The 18,440-nt window shown below is 45.8% G+C and overlaps 1 long non-coding RNA gene across 1 annotated transcript in view; it reads left to right on the top strand.

Annotated features, from left to right (window-relative positions):
* Positions 1-17,806, top strand: part of LOC309645935 — a 108,158-nt gene extending 90,352 nt beyond the window's left edge. The window contains exons 3-4 of the long non-coding RNA XR_014255138.1: positions 8,766-9,721; positions 14,703-17,806. This is a non-coding gene — a long non-coding RNA (uncharacterized lncRNA). The remainder of the gene's footprint in view (positions 1-8,765; positions 9,722-14,702) is intronic.
* The last annotated feature ends 634 nt before the right edge of the window (positions 17,807-18,440 follow it).

Genomic DNA, 18,440 nt, shown 5'->3' with positions numbered 1-18,440 from the left:
CTCTCCCCTTCCTCCCTTCCTCCCTTCCTTCCTTCTATCTTCTCTCAAAATACACACACACATAATTCGTCCAGTATCTAAAAGAGCAGACTTGTTTTCTAAAAACCAGCTCTCCAAAGGTGAAAGTGGGAACCCCATCCCTGGAGGTATTCGAGCAGGTTCTGGGTGAACAGGTGGCAGAGGTGTGGCAGATGACATTTGAGGACCAGATGATTGGGTTGACCAGGCCATTGGAGCCCGTTCTGGTCCCCAGATGGAAGCCACCAGCAGAGCGGATGAGAAGATGGCCTGGAGTCAGGCTGCCTGCGGCTGCATCCAGCTCTACCCCTTACCGGCGGTGTGAGATGCCGGGGACGCATCTCTTCTCTGAGCCTCAGTGTTCACGTCGCTAACATAATCTCTGCTGCGCAGTTATTGTAAGATCTAGAAATAGTAAAATCTAGCTCCTGCTCCTGTGATTATTTTTGTTCTGAAAACAGTGGAACTAGGACCTGAGCAAATATTCGTTCATTCATCCATGCCTGTGTTCCCTCCTTGCACAGAAACTTATCCAGTGCTTTCTGTGTACCCAGCTTCTGTAGGCAGCAGGGCCCCTTTAAGACTTCAACATTCCACAGACCTGCTGCTATAGCGGCGCCCCCAAATCTCAAATCCTCATCCCTATGGTCAGGCTTTATCTCCACGGCACCAAAGGGCAGTGCTCAGTCATGAAGCCAGGCTCCTTGCCAGAAAGACATAATGGGAGGCTTTGCGGTGATGTGCAGGCTTCCTTGCCCACGGGGTGGGAAACAAGGAAAAACCCGCCGACTGACTTTCGGATGGGAGGGAGTTGTCCAGGCTGTGCTAGAAAAGATGTGCCAGGTTGAATATCCAAGAGCGGGCATCTCACACTTCCTGGCTCTCTGCTCCTGCCCCTTGTCCCTCCTCTCCCCCCAAGAGTCAGAGAGCCAGACCCCACAGGCATCCTGCTTCTGAAGGACCGTTCCTTCGTCCTTTTGGACTTTCTGCCTCCTCGTCCGTCCACTTTGGGCTCAGCTGCAGCCTCACCTCTCTCTCAAGAACATCCCCAACTCCCCTGGGCCGCCTTCCCCCACCAGCAAACACAGTCACACCTTCCCTGGGGGCTCATCCCTGTATCATAACCATTGCACGTGTGACCTTGTCCTCCACTGGACCCAGGCTCCCTCCAAAACGGGGCTCATGGAAGGTGTGGGGAGAAAACCTTAGAACCTTGATGTCATAGTTTTTTGCATGCATTATGATGTGAAAAATGTAATTGAAAAGTGACATCCATATGCAATTTATAGATAATTAAACGTATTATTAACTGTTTATATAACAAACAATAATAAACATACTTAATAATTTACCAGTTATAACAATGATATTTCATAAGTGTATGATTATTTAATGTCTTACAATATAGTATATATTTTGTAATCATATTATATTTAATATAATAATAATTAACACATACTAATTATTAATATATATTAAATGTGGCTGTTCAGCAATTTTTTAACTTAGGCATATATGATCCAAAAAGTTCACTACCAACCATTGTAGACTGGGACCACTCAAGAAAAGTGGTCATGTATTACTTATTTTGGGGTTCTCTGTACAGGGCTTGTTCTTGGTTGGGGCTTCTGTATGTTTGCTAAATGGATGAATAAATAAATAATGAGATCCAGCCATCCAGCTGGACTCCTGTCTTTTTGGGAGGCTGGAAGGAACTTAAAGGTTGAGATGGAAGAATCTAACTTACCTCGATTTAAAAAAAGCACAAATATTGGTGGTCACTGTCTATGGGCTGGGGCCCACCTGTGAGGATTAGGGGTTCAGGGATAATGTGTCCCTACCCTCAAAGAACTCACAGTGTAGCAGGGGTAGTAAGACAAATGTGACTGTAATAGTTAAAATTCACAGACAGTGAAATGCACTCCCATTCTCTCTCTCTTTTTTTTTTTTAAGAAATTCACGTTCTTTTATTTATTTATTTATTTATTTATGACTGTGTTGAGTCTTCGTTTCTGTGCGAGGGCTTTCTCTAGTTGCGGCAAGTGGGGGCCACTCTTCATCGCGGTGCGCGGGCCTCTCATCATCGCGGCCTCTCTTGTTGCGGAGCACAGGCTCCAGACGCGCAGGCTCAGTAGTTGTGGCTCACGGGCCCAGTTGCTCCGTGCCATGTGGGATCTTCCCAGACCAGGGCTCGAACCCGTGTCCCCTGCATTAGCAGGCAGATTCTCAACCACTGCGCCACCAGGGAAGCCCTCCCATTCTCTTTTAATTTGAAGACTCTATCTGATATTACGATCTCTTTCTCAACTTTGTATAATGAAGATAAGGGACCAGCTGAGAGTTTCCCAAACTTTAGTCATTCAAGTGCCCCACTGATGATTTTTGCCATGTTTGCATAAGACTATATGCATTCAAATGATATTTTCCTTTAACTTGACTTTAAATCGATTTATGGAAAAGGGAAGCTGTATCATTACCATATCTGGAAAATAAGTATCCCTTACCCTACATAGAAGGAAACTATAAAAATAAATACAGCAGAGCTAATGTCTGACACTGCATGCCATATAACATTATAAGCACCTTACATGGATTAACTCAATTCTTACATCAACCTAATGATGTAGGTACTATTATTATTCCCATTTTAAAGAGGGGAAAACTGAGACTTGAAGAAGCAAAGCAACTCTCTAGAGTCACAGACATTGAGTTGCTGGGGTTCCAAGGCAGGGGTCTGACTCCAGGACCACACAGGTGACCCCAAAGTAAGTGCTTTTGCTCTGACCACTAGCAGATTCTATAGCAGAGGTTGGCAAGCTATAGCCAATCTGGCCTGCTGCCTGATTTTGTACTGTCTCCAAGCTAAGAGTAATTTTCATTTTTAAATTTTGAAATGGTTGGAGGAAAAAAAATCAAAAGAAGCAGACTATTTCAAATTTCCATGTCTATAATGAAGATTTATTGGGACCTACCCTGCTCATTCGTCTATTTACCATCTATGGCTGCCTTTGCTCTAGAACAGCAGAGTTTAGTTGCAAGGGAGACATCAAAGTCTAAGTGATTACTCTCTGGCCCTTTACAGAGAGTGTTTGCTGACTTCTTGGTCTACAAAGAAAGGGATACAATGTTTTGTTTTTAAATTCAGCCATGGGAAACTATTGCCATGGAGCCTAAGGTCTATGGGTTCAAGAGGAATCCTTAAATAACGAAGACTCTCTTAGATACCACGAAAAGGATTGATTGAAAGGAATACCTTTCTTCACAGGTGGATTCAGTGTAACTGATTGCTGGGCTCTCTTAAAAACACCCCTGGCTCGCGTTTTAGAGAACCCTAGGTGCTCTAGGTGATGTCCAAAATCTCTTCCAGCTCAAAAAGTCTGTATTCCTGAGAGCTGGGCCATTATTTCTCCCAACGCCGTGAGTCCCTGGAAATAAAGTGCTTCACGACCTTGGCTAAAATCCTCCCCCTCTGTTTAGGGCTGAAGGTCTCTTTCCTTGCTTAGGTTCATATAAACTGTGAGCTCTTCAGCGTGGCCAGGGAATTGCACCTTTAATGGAACAAGTTGAATCTGCCCAGCTGCAGTGGCATGCGTTAAAAAGCATCCCCATTCCTGAAAATCCAATTTGGTTTCTCAAAATCTTCACTGCAAATATTGAGCTGGAGCAGAGAATTAAATTTGCTCTGGCTCAAATGTGGTTTGCTGTCATTCGAACAAAATGGGTCTCTCTCCCCTGAATTTGTACAACTTCCTGTTGGTCATTTTGGTGGACTTGCCCAAAGAAAACGATAATTTGCTCGACCCCAAGCATGATAAAAACGACCCTCATTTGCTAGTAAATTGATGCAGGTGGAACTAAACTGATTTAAACCCGGAAGCTAAGCTGAAACCACAGACTTCTGTGCTCAGATCTGGCGGCTCTGGAAGAAGACTTCAGAGGTAAGGGGACACCATTGTTTTTTTTTTTTTTAAGATGTTCTTTGGGTGAGTAGACCCAATCTTTTTTGATGAGCTTTCTCCTCATTGTCTTTCAAACCAGGACACATTAAACTTGGCCTCTGTGTTACTTGGTTCTCCTCACAGGGCCCCCAGGGCCCTGAAAAGTTGGCCTGCCCACCTCTTCAGCCCCAGAGAGGTTTAGCAACTTGGCTGGGGTCACTCAGCAGGTCAGTGGAGAAGCTGGAATTTGAACACAAGTCTAGCCGTGCTCGCTCCACTCTGTCCCACCTTGAAACGCTGTTAAGAGCCGAGACCCAGGGCTGGGGCTGCTTGCTTTCTGACTCCTTTCTGCTTCCTGCCTGTCTGGGAGACGCTGGGCGGGTCTGGGCCTGGAAGAGTTGGGGGGGAAGTGGATGCAGCTGCTTAAGGAATAGACGGAAGAGTCCTCCCTCCCACCCCCCTTCTTTCTTTCGCACAAATGTTTATTGAGGATTCTCCGAACACAGTGACTCTGCTGGGCTCCGTGGATACAGTGGTGAACAAAACAGACTCAATTTCTTGCCGTCCTGAAGCTCATATTCTAGTGCCGGAGAGGATAAACCCTCAGCAAAGCCAGCAGGTCAGAGCCGTAGTGATGTCGGATGCTGGCCAGTGCGATGGGGACAAGCTGAGCAGAGAAGGAGGGTTGAGAGTGTTAGGAGGGGGCCACGCCGTTAAAATAGGGTGCTTGGGAACGGTCTATGTGAGAAAGTGGTCTTCGAGCGGAACTGAAGGGGTTGCGGGGCAAGTGATGCAGCTCTGGAGGAAGAGGGATCCAGGGAGAGGAAACGGTGCACAGGCCCCGAGGGGCCAGCCAGCCCGGTGTGTTTGGGGAACAGCAAGGAGTGAGTGAGGGGGGCTGGAGTCGAGCAGTGTTGGGGGCACAGGTTGTGGCACTTTATTCTGAGCAAAGTGGGAGCCATGGGAGGGTCTGAGCAGGGAAGGAGCAGGACCTGTCTGCCTGCTGTGTAGTAAACAAGGGCAGAGGTGAGGAGACCCGGGAGGAGGTGGTGTCATCATTTGGGGGGGAGAGAATGGTGACAGGGTCCCCGGTGCTGCTGTGCAGGTGGGCAGGAGTGGACAGATTCCTGAACTACTCAGAAGAGAGACTGGTCTGGTCTGGCTTTGGTGCTTGATTTCACGTTGGGGAGGTGGTGAGATGAGTGAGGAGGAGGCCCGGGCAGCCCGGGCGCTGGGCCCAAGATGGTGCCAGTCGTCTCTACAGTGACCAGCTTCCCAGGCTCCATCCCATCCACTTCCCAAGGTGCCGCCCGAGTGATCTTTCTTAAATGGGGATCCAGCTGTCTGGTTTCCCCCAGAAGCAGACCTTGTGACAAGGGTTTGAGTGCAAGGCTGTGGGGAAGGGAAAGAGGACGCGAGAGGGTATGTTGTCAGGGCAGTTACCACGGGGGCGCCCGGAGCTCAGTCCAGCTGGGAGTCGTGTGGGACGGGGAGCCGGGGCATCTATCCACCATCTCTGTCTGCCGCTGGCTGAGGGCTGCAGCCTAGTGGGGCAGGGGCATTGCCCCTGGGCCCTTGGGGCTGGTCCTGCTCGCTGGCCACGCCAGAAACAGCGCTCGAGACTCGCAGGTGTTTGCACTAAGTAGCCTTATCCAGGTAGCATGAGTGGCCAGGGAAGGGGGTGGGGCACCGATTGCATCTGCTGCAGTGGCCACTCTGCCACCTCCTCCAAACCTCTCAGTGGCTCCCTGTCGCCTTCTGGGTCAAGTCCAAACTCCCGGGCGTGGCCAACAATCTCCTTCAGTGGGTCTTGCTCCTAGGGTCTCTGTGAGGCTCAGCAAATGGTATCTGTATAAGGCCAAGCATTTTCGGCTTTGCTGGCCACATAAGGTCTCAACTCTGCTGTTGGTGCCTGAAAGCAGTCATAGGTAATGTGTAAACCAAAAAGCGGGGCTGTGTTCCAAAGCTATGTTTACGAAAACAAGCATCGCCTGCATTGGGCTTGGGAGGCTGTAGTTTGCTGACCCTTATAGGATGGATGGGAATCAGGTGCGTAGGAATGTGGGTATTATGAGAATGTTGCTAATAATAATTATAAATAATTACCATCAAACAGAAGAGCTTTTAAACATGCTTCCAGGAAGGTAGGGCCCACCTGACCTCTAATTACACAGCACACACACATCAGATCCAATTGCATTTCCTGAGTACTGTGTTTTCCTTCCGAAAGTCTCCAAGCAGAATTTGTACTTGAGGAAATTTAATTAAAGCCACAAAGAGATCTATGCTTATACAACTAACTGTCTGGTTTAGCCCACAGTTAATTGAAGTCATTGGAGAAGCATTTGAAAGTGGATTTTGTTCTCCTCCAGCCTGGGCCCAGGATCCTATTCTTGTTGTTGTAATCAAGTCCTGTGGTTCTATGGCTTCAGAGACCATCTGGCAGTAGCTGAGTGGATATTTACTTCCGTTTGTCATTTGGGGATAACTTTCTTGATACGCTGAGATCAGCTATTCTACCACCAAAGATAACTGTCTTTAATCAAAGGTCTTGGTAAAAAAACATTTAGCCTTCCATACGGAAGGCAGGTTTGCTTTTCTTTATCATTAGGATCCCAAATATGGATAAAAATTCTCAGTTTTTCCTTGTCTTTATTATATACCGCAAAATAATATTCTACTCTCTAGATCAGGTTATAGATTTGGACAGATCTGGGTTTAAATTAAAATTTAGTTATTTACTTGTTATTTGGGTGCCTTGAGAAAATCTCAAAGTTTTAGGTTCCTTACTTACAAAATGGAAACACCAAGTTCTTCTCACTCCATTTCCCACCCCATAACAGAGATAATCGCAGACATTTATAGAACATTTCTATGTGCCAGGCGCTTTGTTGAAAACATTACAATCATTATTTTATTAAATCATCCCAGTGACCTTAGGAGGTTGGAATTATTATGATTATCCCCATTTTAAAGATGGGGAAACTGAGGCACAGAAAGGTGAAGCATCTTGTTCAAGTCACAGAACCAGTGAATGTCAAAGCCAGGAACTGAGGACACTGTGATTGGGGGAGGTGCTTTGAAGGGACAGAAAGGGACCACAAATGGGACAGTTCTTGGCCTTTGGTAGAAACTCAGCATGTTACTTATTGAGTGAATTGGGGAGAAACATGTCCCTTCTCTTGAATAGGTTCTCTTCTACATGGTGACCTTTTGGCTTATCAACCAATTTCTCTCTCTCTCTCTCTCTCTCTCTTCTTTAATGTGGCTGGCATAGTGAGACTGGTCTGGGGTACATCATGCTTAGGATGTGCCCCTAAACCTTGGAAGTCCCTACAAGGTCATGGTGGGGCATAGAGAGAAGGAAAATAGGGAGCAAGCTGCTCTAGACTTCATGGGAAAAGTAGAGGTATTCTTGAGGGTTCCATGGTGTATTAGTTAGGATACGTTCAGTTGCAAGTAGCAGTTGCAAGAAACAGTGTCAATACGTAAAGTAATCTGGAGGTGGGTCACTCCATGAGTGGTTTGGTGGCTGGACTATTCTGTTCCACCATCCTGAATCTGTTGACTTTCCATCCTTAGGCTTGTCCCTTGGTCACAGAATAGCTGCCACAGCTCCAAGTACTTCATCTTCACACAATCTCATTAAAGCAGTAAGTAAGAGGAGCCCTTCTTCATGTAACCACTTCATCAGGGAACAAAAACCTTCCAAGGAAAAAAACCCTCACCATATCTCTCTTTGAGCCTCATTCTTTAGAACTGGGCTGCATACGTTGCCATAAACCAATCAAACCAAGAAAAGGGAGTGAAATTACCATACTGAGGGCCATCTAGGTTCATCCTCTCAGGCTAGGGAAGGGCATTACTTTCCCCGAGCATGTTCAGCCTTCACAAAATTGAGGTTGTGTAATATGAGCAAGAAGGGCAGGGAGTAGCTGTTGGGTAGGCAAGGAGTACATCTGCCACAAAGAGCCACGGGGCTAAGTGGGTAAGAAGCAGGTCATGTGCCCTCCTCTCACATCAGCCTAAAATGAGGGGCCTTGGCTCACCTGGATTAGAGACCCAATACCAGGAACGAGACCAAAGTCCCAGCTCATAGCAGAGTCCTCCGGGCTGGGTATGACCTCAGCTGAATGTGCCTCAGTTTCTCGTCTGTAAAATGGTGATGGTTTTAGTACCTGCCTCATAGGGTTGAGGATTAAGTGAGTTAATCTGGTTAAGATGCTTAGAACTATGCTTAGCATGTAACACGAATTATGTGAGTATTATCTGCTATGTTTCTTGGGACCAGGCAGATATGCAAGATGGACGACCATCTTGGTTTGTTCAGAACTAGCTGGGTTCCTAGGACACGGGACTTTCAATTTTCAGACCAGAACCATCTGGGGCAAACTGCGGGCAGCTGATCACTCCAGAGGGAACACTAATGAGTGAAGGGGGCTGGGAGTGGCGGAGGCAGAGTGGAGATCATGTACCTCGGTTATCTCACTCTGCCTGGTAGTTGCCATCTTTCCTACCAGTGCAGTCAGAGCTGATTTTTCCAGAGAAGCCAGACAGCTGGACTTTTATTTTAAATCTCTGAATTTTTACATATTTTAAACATTAAAAAAAAAAAATCCAACCACACTCCTTGTTCCAAACAAAACACATTTGCCAACCACATGGGGCCCTTGGGATGCCATTTCACATCTTCCTCCTCTCTTTTCCTTACATCCCTTACAGAGGGATGTTTCCTGGTTCTGAAACATGCATATTTATTTTCTGCCTTCCAGGAGAGGCTCCTTAACTCATTCTTATTTGTTTCTGCAGGAAGCACAAGACGGAAATTAAAGAAGAAAAATGTTCCATCAGTTTGGTGGCTACATCCACAAAAAGTTTTCTGTGATAAATATCTTTCCCAATCACTCATTGTGAAAGCTGCATGATGCGAAAGTAAATGTGAGTGTGGGTACTGTGGATGATTCTGTCACTGTCACTGTGGTTTGGGGGAAATAAAAGTTGTTCATCTTAGGTCAGTGGGATGGGCAGGACCATCGGCTTTCTCTGCCCCCTCATGGCTACAGTGTCTGCAGACTTTTTTTTTTTTTAATTGAAGTATAGTTGATTTATAATATTAGTTTCAGGTGTACAGCATAGTAACTCAGTATTTGCAGGTTATTCTCCATTATTGGTTATTACAATATGATGTGTATAATTCCCTGTGCTATATAGTAGGTCCTTGTTGCTTATCTATTTTTTGTATAGTAGTTTGTTAATCCCAGACCCCTAATTTGTCCTTCCCCCTTCCCCTGGGTAACCACAAGTTTGTTTTTTATGTCTGGAGTCTATTTCTGTTTTGCATATACATTCCTTTGAATTATTTTTTAGTTTCCACATATAAGTGACATACAGTATTTGTCTGACTTATTTCACTAAGCATACTATTGTCTAGGTCCATCCATATTGCTGCAAATGGCAGAATTTCATTCTTTTTTTATGGCTGAGTAATATTCTATTGTCTACGTATACTATATCTTCTTTATCCAGTTGTCTGTTGGTGGGCACTTAGGTTGCTTCCATGTCTTGGCTACGGTAAATAGTGCTGCTGTGAACATCAGGGTGCATGTACCTTTTTGAATTAGTGTTTTCATTTTTTTCCAGATACATACCCAGGAATGGAGTGGACGTTACATTTTCTTTGCAGCGAATTTGTACCGATCCAATCAGTGGCCTTCATTTCAGGAACTCAGAAGCTTCTGGAAGTGGGAGGATTTGCCCCATTGTTGGTGAGTATTAGGTCCACCTTTGTGAAGGTTCAAGGGCCCACTGACAATGTTTTGTGAATGCTTATGAAAAAGGGACCTCAATCCTTCTCCAGAATTCTTTCCATGTCTCTCAAGTCCCAGGCGCCCACATGAAAGTTCTCACCTCCCCCACCTCCTCATTCCGATGCTCACGCATGTCCCTGTTCAGTCTCAGGGGGCAGGGGTGCTAGTGAGGTTCCTCAGTGAGTGTTTATATTGGAAATAGGATCACTGGTAAATGGGTCATCGTAACCCAATGGAACACATCCCAGGGGAGACGCTTCAAGCAGCTTGACCGTATGGTCCCACTCACCCGGCTCCTCCCTGGTTAGGTGATAAGCCCTAGAGGGCTGGGCCCTTTGCTTTGGGTCTCTTGCGCTCTGGATTCCCTATGTCACATCTTTTATTCTCACTATTACCTGTCCATTCCCAATGAAGGTGAACTCCTTAAGTGCACTGTTCCTCAAATTTCACTTATTTGCACACAACCTTCATCAGTTTTGCCATATTTACATATGATGCAGGCTACTACTAACTTAATATGTTTTGTTTATGTAACGTCACATGAGTTTACTTAAAAGGAAACTTATGTAAATAGAAAGTCAAGATCATGTTCTAAAAATAGGATTTACCAGGAAACAACTACAATGGAAATAATGTTATATACCATCTAGATACTGTTGCCTAAGAAGGCTCTTAACCTGAGACCTGCCCCTTTTTTGTTGAAAGGGAAAATGACAGCTGTTAGAGGACTGTTAAAGACATCCTGGCACCATCCTGAGCCTTTATCCTAAAGGAGAATAGAAAAGGAGCCACCCACTCTCTGATTCAGTGCTCTTAAAAGTGGTTCCCCCACCATCCAAAGTCACTGGGGGTCATATATTTTGGAGGATGCCATCCCAGCAGATACTGTACCTTCAGCCCCAGCTCTTTCTAGCCAGGAGATCCTCTACAAGGGAGTCCCTAGCCTGAGTCCTCCTTGAATCAGGAATTTCAGGCCCTGGGCAAATAGTAGTGCTGGGGCCATTGTCACAGTGGGTAGATTTTCTCCATGGGCACTGGCTGTAGGGCTGAGAATCTGCAGAGTGGGATCCAGAAATGAGCTGATTTCATAGTCTTCGCAAGAGGGTCTTATGACTGATAAAGTCTGTGAAACCCCACCTCAGCTTCTCAGCAGCCCCAAAGTGACAGACTTTGAGGTGGGGGATGCTCTTCCCAACCCTCACAGGCATCCTCTACAGACACAGAAGGCAACTCTGTTTGCAGGTTGTTTATTCAGTTAACACATATCGAGTATGTGCTAAATGCCAGGCATTGTGCCAGCCCTGGGGGGATCCTGCAAAGCAGAGATGACAAAGGAGGAAACCATTCTTTAATGGATATAGAGCTCAAACTTGACTTTCGAGATGATTGTATTCTTTATGGCTGTTTTTAAACACATCGAGGTGCCATGTTCACCTCCCGTAACATTTTCATGGGCAACTGAGGGTGTCCTGCTTCTGGCAATGGCTGTCTAGCTTGTCTTGGACCAGTCTTCCTGCTGAGGATGAATGGAAAACCCAAACCGAAAAAAATCCCTTTGAAGGCTTTAGAAAGCTGCTAAGGCAGCCAGGATTTGAAGGGCCAAGATCCCAGAAAAGAAGAGAAGCTCCCAGGGTTGAATCTGATATTTCAAACAGTTTTCCCTTTGAGGCATTTGCTGATTTGGAAGAAGAGGCTGAGGCTGATGGGCTGAGCAGTATCCTTGGCAGATTTATAGAGCTAGGGCAACAAACGTTGGCATTCAGAGCCTGCCAAGGAAGAAGGGCCCTGGTAAACAGCCTGGGATTTGAGCTGGAGCCCTGGAGAGCTGCTCCCTAGGAGTAAAGATGAACTAGAAACAGATCCTCTCTCAGAAAGACTGAAGCCTAGCAATGAGTCATCTGAATCCCTGATTAAGTTGATCTCTTCCTAACCAAGTTGTCTGCCAGAAGCAAAGGTAAATCTTTGGAAAGAGAGTGGAATATTTATTTGCTCTCCCTCACATCCTGGATTTCATTCCAGCCACAGTTGCCAGAGCTAGCTTTGTACAGATGTCACTCAACAACACTACCTCAGCCTCTGCATATCTCTAACTTCCCAGGCCAGGGGTTCTCTGGTGCCTCTGCCCATGGGAACCTGCCTTTCATTCATGCACATAGATCCTGGAAGTAAAAGGGAGTTATCCACTCACGGAGCAACTCTTGATCAACGGGAGATGTGAGTTGGGGAATAAGTGCTTCTCCCTTCCATTCTTCAGGAAGAAAAATTTGAGATACGTTTACATTTTTAAGGAGGTCTTGGCAGGATCAATCACCAGTAGCCCAAGGTAATGACCAACTCAAGGATGTACCCAGCAATTGGCTTTTTCTCTTTCCCCATTATATTCTACACAGAACCCCACTCCTGTGCTCTTGGATTACCACCCAGAATGAACTATCTGTATGCAGGTCAAGGTCTCAGCTTCTACTTTCTGGAGAATCCAGTCTAAGAAAATATGCAGAGGTTAAAATTCTCTACATTTTCCACCTACAATGTCTGGCATACACTAAAAAAATTAAGCAGAAATACAAAAACAAACAAACCGAGATTAGAACAAAAACCAAGAGAAGATACAGGCAACAGAAATAGAACCACAGAAAATTCAGATATTAGTGTTATCTGACAATATACTTTAAGGTAAAAATATTACTAGAGGTAAAGAAGGACCTTCCATAAGGACAAAAAACACACTCCATAAGGAAGATATGGCAATTCTAAATTTGTTTGTATCTGATAACATAGCCCCCAAATCAACAAAACTAAAAGGAGAAATAGATAAATCCCAATCATATTAAGTGATTTTAATATGCTTCTATCAGTAACTGATAGATAAAAACAGCTAAGGATTTAGAATAGTCAATCAACATTATTAATAAGTTGGCCTAATTGCCGTATATAGAACATTGCACCCAAGAACTACAGAGTGCACATTATTGCCAAGAGCTCATGGAACATTTAACAAAATAGACCACATATTAGGCCATAAGGCAAATCTCAACAAATTTCAAAGGATTGAAATGACACAGAATATACTTTCTGACTATAGTAGAATTAAGCTAGAAATTAATCCAAAGATAACTAGAAAATTCCCATATGTTTGGAAAGTAAGCAACCTACTTTTAAATAACTGATATGTCAAAGAAGAAATTACAGTGGAGATTAGAAAATATTTTCAACTGAATGATAATGAAAAGATTAAGTATCAAAACTTGTGGAGATTTTTACTCAAACCAAGATGAAGTAACAAGGGCTGGATTTACCCTTCTTTATATTACTCAAAAATTAGGGGAAAAAAACCCCCATCTATCATATGATCATATATAACAGTGGTAACATTTATCTCTCAGAGAAAGGAATCAATATGAGTTCTATGATTGTCTTGGCTTATTGCCCAGAGAAAGTTTTCACACTGCAGAACAAACTGATAAATTGGAATTCACCAAAATTAGGAACTCTGTGCTTTGAAAGATACTATTAAGAGAAGGAAAAGACAAATCGTAGAATGGGAGAAAAAATTAGTAAATTACTTATCTGATAAAGGGCTTGTATACACAATATATGAAGAACTCTGAAACTCAAAAGATTTGAAAATATACCTTACCAAGAAGATATACCAATGGAAATAAGCACATGAAAAGATGTTCCAACTCATTATGCATTAGGGAAATGCAAATAAAATCACAATGAAATACCACTAAACACTTATGCTAATGGCTAAAATAAAAGAAACTGACCATACCACGTGTTGGCAAAGAGGTAGAGCAACTGCAACTCTCAGACTTTGGTAGTGAGAATGTGAGATGGTAAAGCTACTTTTGGAAACAGTTTGGCAGTCTCTTTGTAAAGCTGAATATGCACTTATCCCAACCATCTCAATTTTAGGCGTTTACCCAAGTGAAATTAAAGCACATATTCACAGAAGAAGCTGTGCACTAAAGTTTGCAGCAGCTTTGTTTTGTAATCACCCCAATCTGTACACTGATCACGTGCACACTTCTCTATATGTGCATTATACCTCAATAAAAAACTAAAAAGTGTCAACTAGGGATGATATGTATTTGGGAAATTCATTTCATTTAACAAATCATTCACTGGATGCCTTTTACGTACCAAGCACTGTGCTGAGGAAACAGTGAACAAGTTAGCCAAGGTCCCTTCCCATAAAGTGCTTATTCTGTGTGTGTATATATGTTTTTATGGCAAATAAAGAATTAAAATTTACTCATGATTGGCAAAGAGCAGGGTGCTATGGGAGCCTGCAGGAGGGGAAACTAACATCTCTACAGACAATGGGTTCTCTGCTGAGAACTGCAGGATGGCTAGGATTTAAGTAGGTGAAGAAAGGGAGAATAGTGTTGCAGGCACAGGGAACAGCATATGCAAAGGCCCCAGAGAGGTGAGAGAACTTAGTGCACCTGAGGAACCTAAAGTTCATTGTGAGATAGTGACAGAAAGGTAGAAAGGAGTGTTAGATAGTGGCCAGGGCATGCAGGTTTCTCCAAGCCATGCCAAGGAGCCTGGACTTTATTCTGAGGGCAATAGGGAGCTATAGAAGGATGTTAATGAGTGAGGGGAGTCGATACTAGGGCCATATTTGCTTCTTGAAGAGATAACAGTGGCTTCTGGATGGCAAGGGTGGAGGTATGGAGATCCGTGAGAGGGATGCTACAGTCAGAGGTGATACAGGGAAAAGGATGGGCAAGAAAGAGTGGAGTCTGAAGAAGATTTAGGCGGGAGAATGGGCAGGACCAGGTGCTGAGTTGGTTTGGCAGGTGGTAGGGCTGATGGATGACACCTAGATAGTATTAGATCATTTTCAACAAGTGCTGGTGGAGGGGAGCAGGTGATGGGGGTGCACCAGCAGAGAAAGAGACTCAAACTTCATCCCGCTTTCACTGCACAGCTGCATCCATTATCTCACCGCTGCAGTTCTGCCGCTCCTGGCTCATCTACATCAAATCTTCTGTTTACAACGAAGCCCCAGGGAGGCCGCTGGGCGAAAGCAGAGCCTGGCACTAGAGAAGCATCCTGACAAAATAATGTCAGCAAGAGAGCGGTGAGTTGCAGATAAAACTGAAATAATCTGAGTCCCGCATTTAAGCTGAGGAGCGAATTCAACTCCTCCGTGCCTCATTTGGGGGTCCTGGAATCACTTTCTGACCTGGACCCTCCTTCTGGACTGGGAATTGATTGGTAAGTGTTCTGGGTAACGTGGGATCACCAGGAACCCGATGGTCTGATACTTGGCAGCAGGGCCGCTCAGTTCCCGGAACCTCCTGGTGGTAATGTCTGTGTTGACCATCTGTTGTTTTGGACAGCCTAGCCCACGTTCCCGCTTCTTCCGGAAACAGCGTCTCGATTTCCTTTTGGGAAAACTTCCCCTCCCTCACTCCCAGTCTACTTGGTTTCATTGGATCTGACCCCACTCCCGGCTGCAGATGGGAGGTGGCGGCCTCCAGCAGCCCAAGCTTAGCCACTCGTGCAGAAAGAGAGGTCTTTTCTTGAAAGTCCTGCAGGGATTGGATGGGTCGTCTTCAGGTCATGTGCCCATCCATGCCCCAGTCGCTGTGGGAGGGCGGACGGGGCGCTCTGATTGGGTAGACTTGGATCCCATGCCACCTCCCTGATGGAGGGGAGGGTTGAATCACAGTTGCACTGCCTCAGAAATGGGCTCCCCTCGGAAATGATGAGGGAAGGATGGTGGGTCACCTCCATCCCTGCCGCAGTTCACAGCAGCCTATGAGGAAGGCACTCATGCTACGTTCCTACAGAGAGGGAGGGGAGGCTCAGAGTGGCTTTGTCACTTGTCCCAGGTCACAGCTGGAAGCGGCAGACCCTCTTAATGGGGGAAGGAGAGGGCGGTAAGGAGGCAGCTCAGCATCTGGCTACATAAATATCTCTGTCCTGTTCCATGAACCTCTCCTCTGGGGCATTTCGGAAGGTTCCTCTCCAGGTGTGAAGTGTGGGTCCCTGAGTGGGACCAGGTGTTTGGATTCTGGTTCCATATATGAAAGACGGTGGAAAGAGCCCTGATCTTGGAGTCACTCACTAGTTGTGTAAATTGGGCAGGTGACGGTCTTTCTGAGCCTCCATTTTCCTCATCTGTATAAGGGGAGCAATAGCAGGATCTCCGTCAGGATTACTGGGGGGATTAAGCGAGTAAATGTTTGCAGAAGTTTTCTGTTGACTGTGGTAGCCCCATGGGCTTGTTTTTCTCGTGCTCCGGACACCTTCTCCACTCCCTTGTTATTAAGGTGTAGCTGTATCCCAGTACCCAGCGGGCTCTGTTCCCTGCAAAGCAAGTGCTTATGTGATAAGTATGTTGGATGTCGAAGGGATTAAGAGTGGCCCTCTGGGACCCAGCATAGCTAATAGTGTCATCCAGGAAGTGTCACAAGCGCTGTGCTACAGACTGCCCATCCTGTCACCTGACCCTCCCACTGCTCCCGGGGGGCAGGTTTGGTGGTTATGCCCACCTCACCGATGAGAATACTGAGCTCAGAGAGGGGAAGGAATGTGTAGGAGGACCCTCAGCTAATAAGTGGCTGGGCTGGGGTGTGAACCCTGGTCTGTCGGATTCAGAAGCCCGTGCTCTTCAGTCTGCGATAGTCCTTTGTGCTGCTAAGGTGAGGGATCCTGTCATGGTGGGGAGTGCTTGGGCGAGAAGGTTTTGACTGGGTGGGGGCCTTTCTTGATCCACTGGAACAATCGAAATAGGTGCCTTCTTGCCTCTCCTACTCACTGGCTTCTCCAACATCTTGCAGAGAACTTGGGGTGCGACTTGGGGGAAGTATGAAGAGAGACTGGAAAGTCCTTGTGGCTTTATGGTATAAGTACTCAGCATGAATGGTTCAGGAAGTCCGTGTTTATGAAACACCATTCATTCATTCATTCATTCATACATGGAAGTCATTTTTTAGGGTCTGTAGGGGCAACAAAGGGACTACAGTGCACATTCCTTACTGACATGAGCATCTGGTGTTTTGGGAAACCCCCTTCCCCACTTCTTATAAAGCTTAGGTACTCTGGGAGGACCCCGCCCACTCCTGTTCAGGTGGTCAGGTGGATGGGTTGAGCACTGCGTCCCCTGGCTGCAGTTAGCTGTTCAGAGGAAGGTCGGCCCTGGGTCTTGAGCGGGGGGCACTTTCTTCCCTCTGGGGTTGTAAAGGTGATTGGATGTGAGCCTGGGGATGCTGAGGGCTGTCCGGCCACCTCCTGGGGAGACCCTGTCCACCAGCCAGCATGGAGGACGGCAGAGCTAGGAGATGGAGAGTCCAGAGGAGAGATTTCTTAACCTACTGGATGAAGTCGGGCACGTCTCTGGACTTCTCGATTACTGAGGCCATAAGCATTTTAAATAATCAACCCACTTTAAGTAGGGTTTCTGCCTTATGTACACTTGACCACAAGTTCTTTGTGATCTCATTTCAAAACCGAGAAGGAACATCCTTCTACTTTATTGTAATACTGGCATGTACATATAGGTATTTTTGTCCAGTTTATGTTTAAGAGAGTTTTCAATATCCACGGGGACCTAGGTTTTAGTTCTGGCTTTGTCCCTAAGTCATAGCATGAGCATGGGCCAACTCCACCTCCTCTGCAGGCCTCAGTCTTCCCATCTGTATAATGAATTCCCTGGGCCCACTGACCTCTCAAATGCCTTCTACTTCTACTCTTACTTTCTATGAATTTAAGACTAGTATCTGTGCGATGAGACAAAATAATTTTAAAAACGAAGTAAGCACTGGTATGTCATCTGCAGGGCTCAGAGTTCTGTTTGCTGAGGCAGACAGGAGAGTGATGGAAACCTGACTGGTTGGGGGAACAGGGATTTGTCTGTAGGAGGCCACGGCAGCCTGGGCACGGGCTTGGCCGTCTCCCACAGATGTGTAAAGCATCAATAATGATTAAGTCTGCCTGTAAAGCTCCCCTCACAGATGGCTGTGGGGCTGCTGGGAAGGCGATGTGAAACACGAGAACGGTTGGCATCAGATCGGCCTCTGATACAGGCCTGGGGCTGTGAAGTGATACAGGCCTGGGGCTGTGAAGTAACACAGACCTTGAATGCCCACGACCTGCAGGAACAGAGGCCAAGATCCCAAAGTAAGGAGATGCAAAAATGCCAGCTCTAGCTCCTCTGTCTCTTGGATTCTGGACGTACCTGAGGTGGATATGACAGTTAGTCTACAGAGACAGCTGGCTTTTTTTCTTGAGTCATCAGTGGGACGCATCTTCCTGGGCTGAGTTAACCATTTACACTCTTGATAGATTGCGTTTGCGAAGGAGAAAAGCATATTTGCTAGGGTGTGTTAGGCTGCGGGTAGCAAAAACCCTGATAACAGGAGCTGAAAGGATGAGAGTATTTGCTCTTTTAACAAGCGGTCTGGAGAGCAGAAATAAAAGGATGTTTCCTACCATTAAGAGTGTCACCGGGGACCCAGACCTTTCCCTAGACACCTTTCTGAGTTGACCTTTTGTCCTCAGATTTGTCATCTCAGAGTCATAAGATGGCTGCCAAAGCTCCAGACACGTCTTTACCTCCTTCTAAGGATGAAGCAGGGTCAGGCGAGAGGCTCGCTCTTTGTCAGCCGATGTCTTTTGACCTGAGAAGATCCACTTTCTAGCAGCCTTGGAGAGACCC

The sequence above is a fragment of the Balaenoptera physalus genome (assembly GCF_965194825.1).
Source record: "Balaenoptera physalus genome assembly, chromosome: 16".
NCBI lineage: Eukaryota > Metazoa > Chordata > Mammalia > Artiodactyla > Balaenopteridae > Balaenoptera > Balaenoptera physalus.
The sequence above is the reverse complement of the archived record's forward strand: the minus strand, read 5'-3'. Positions and strand labels throughout refer to the sequence as shown.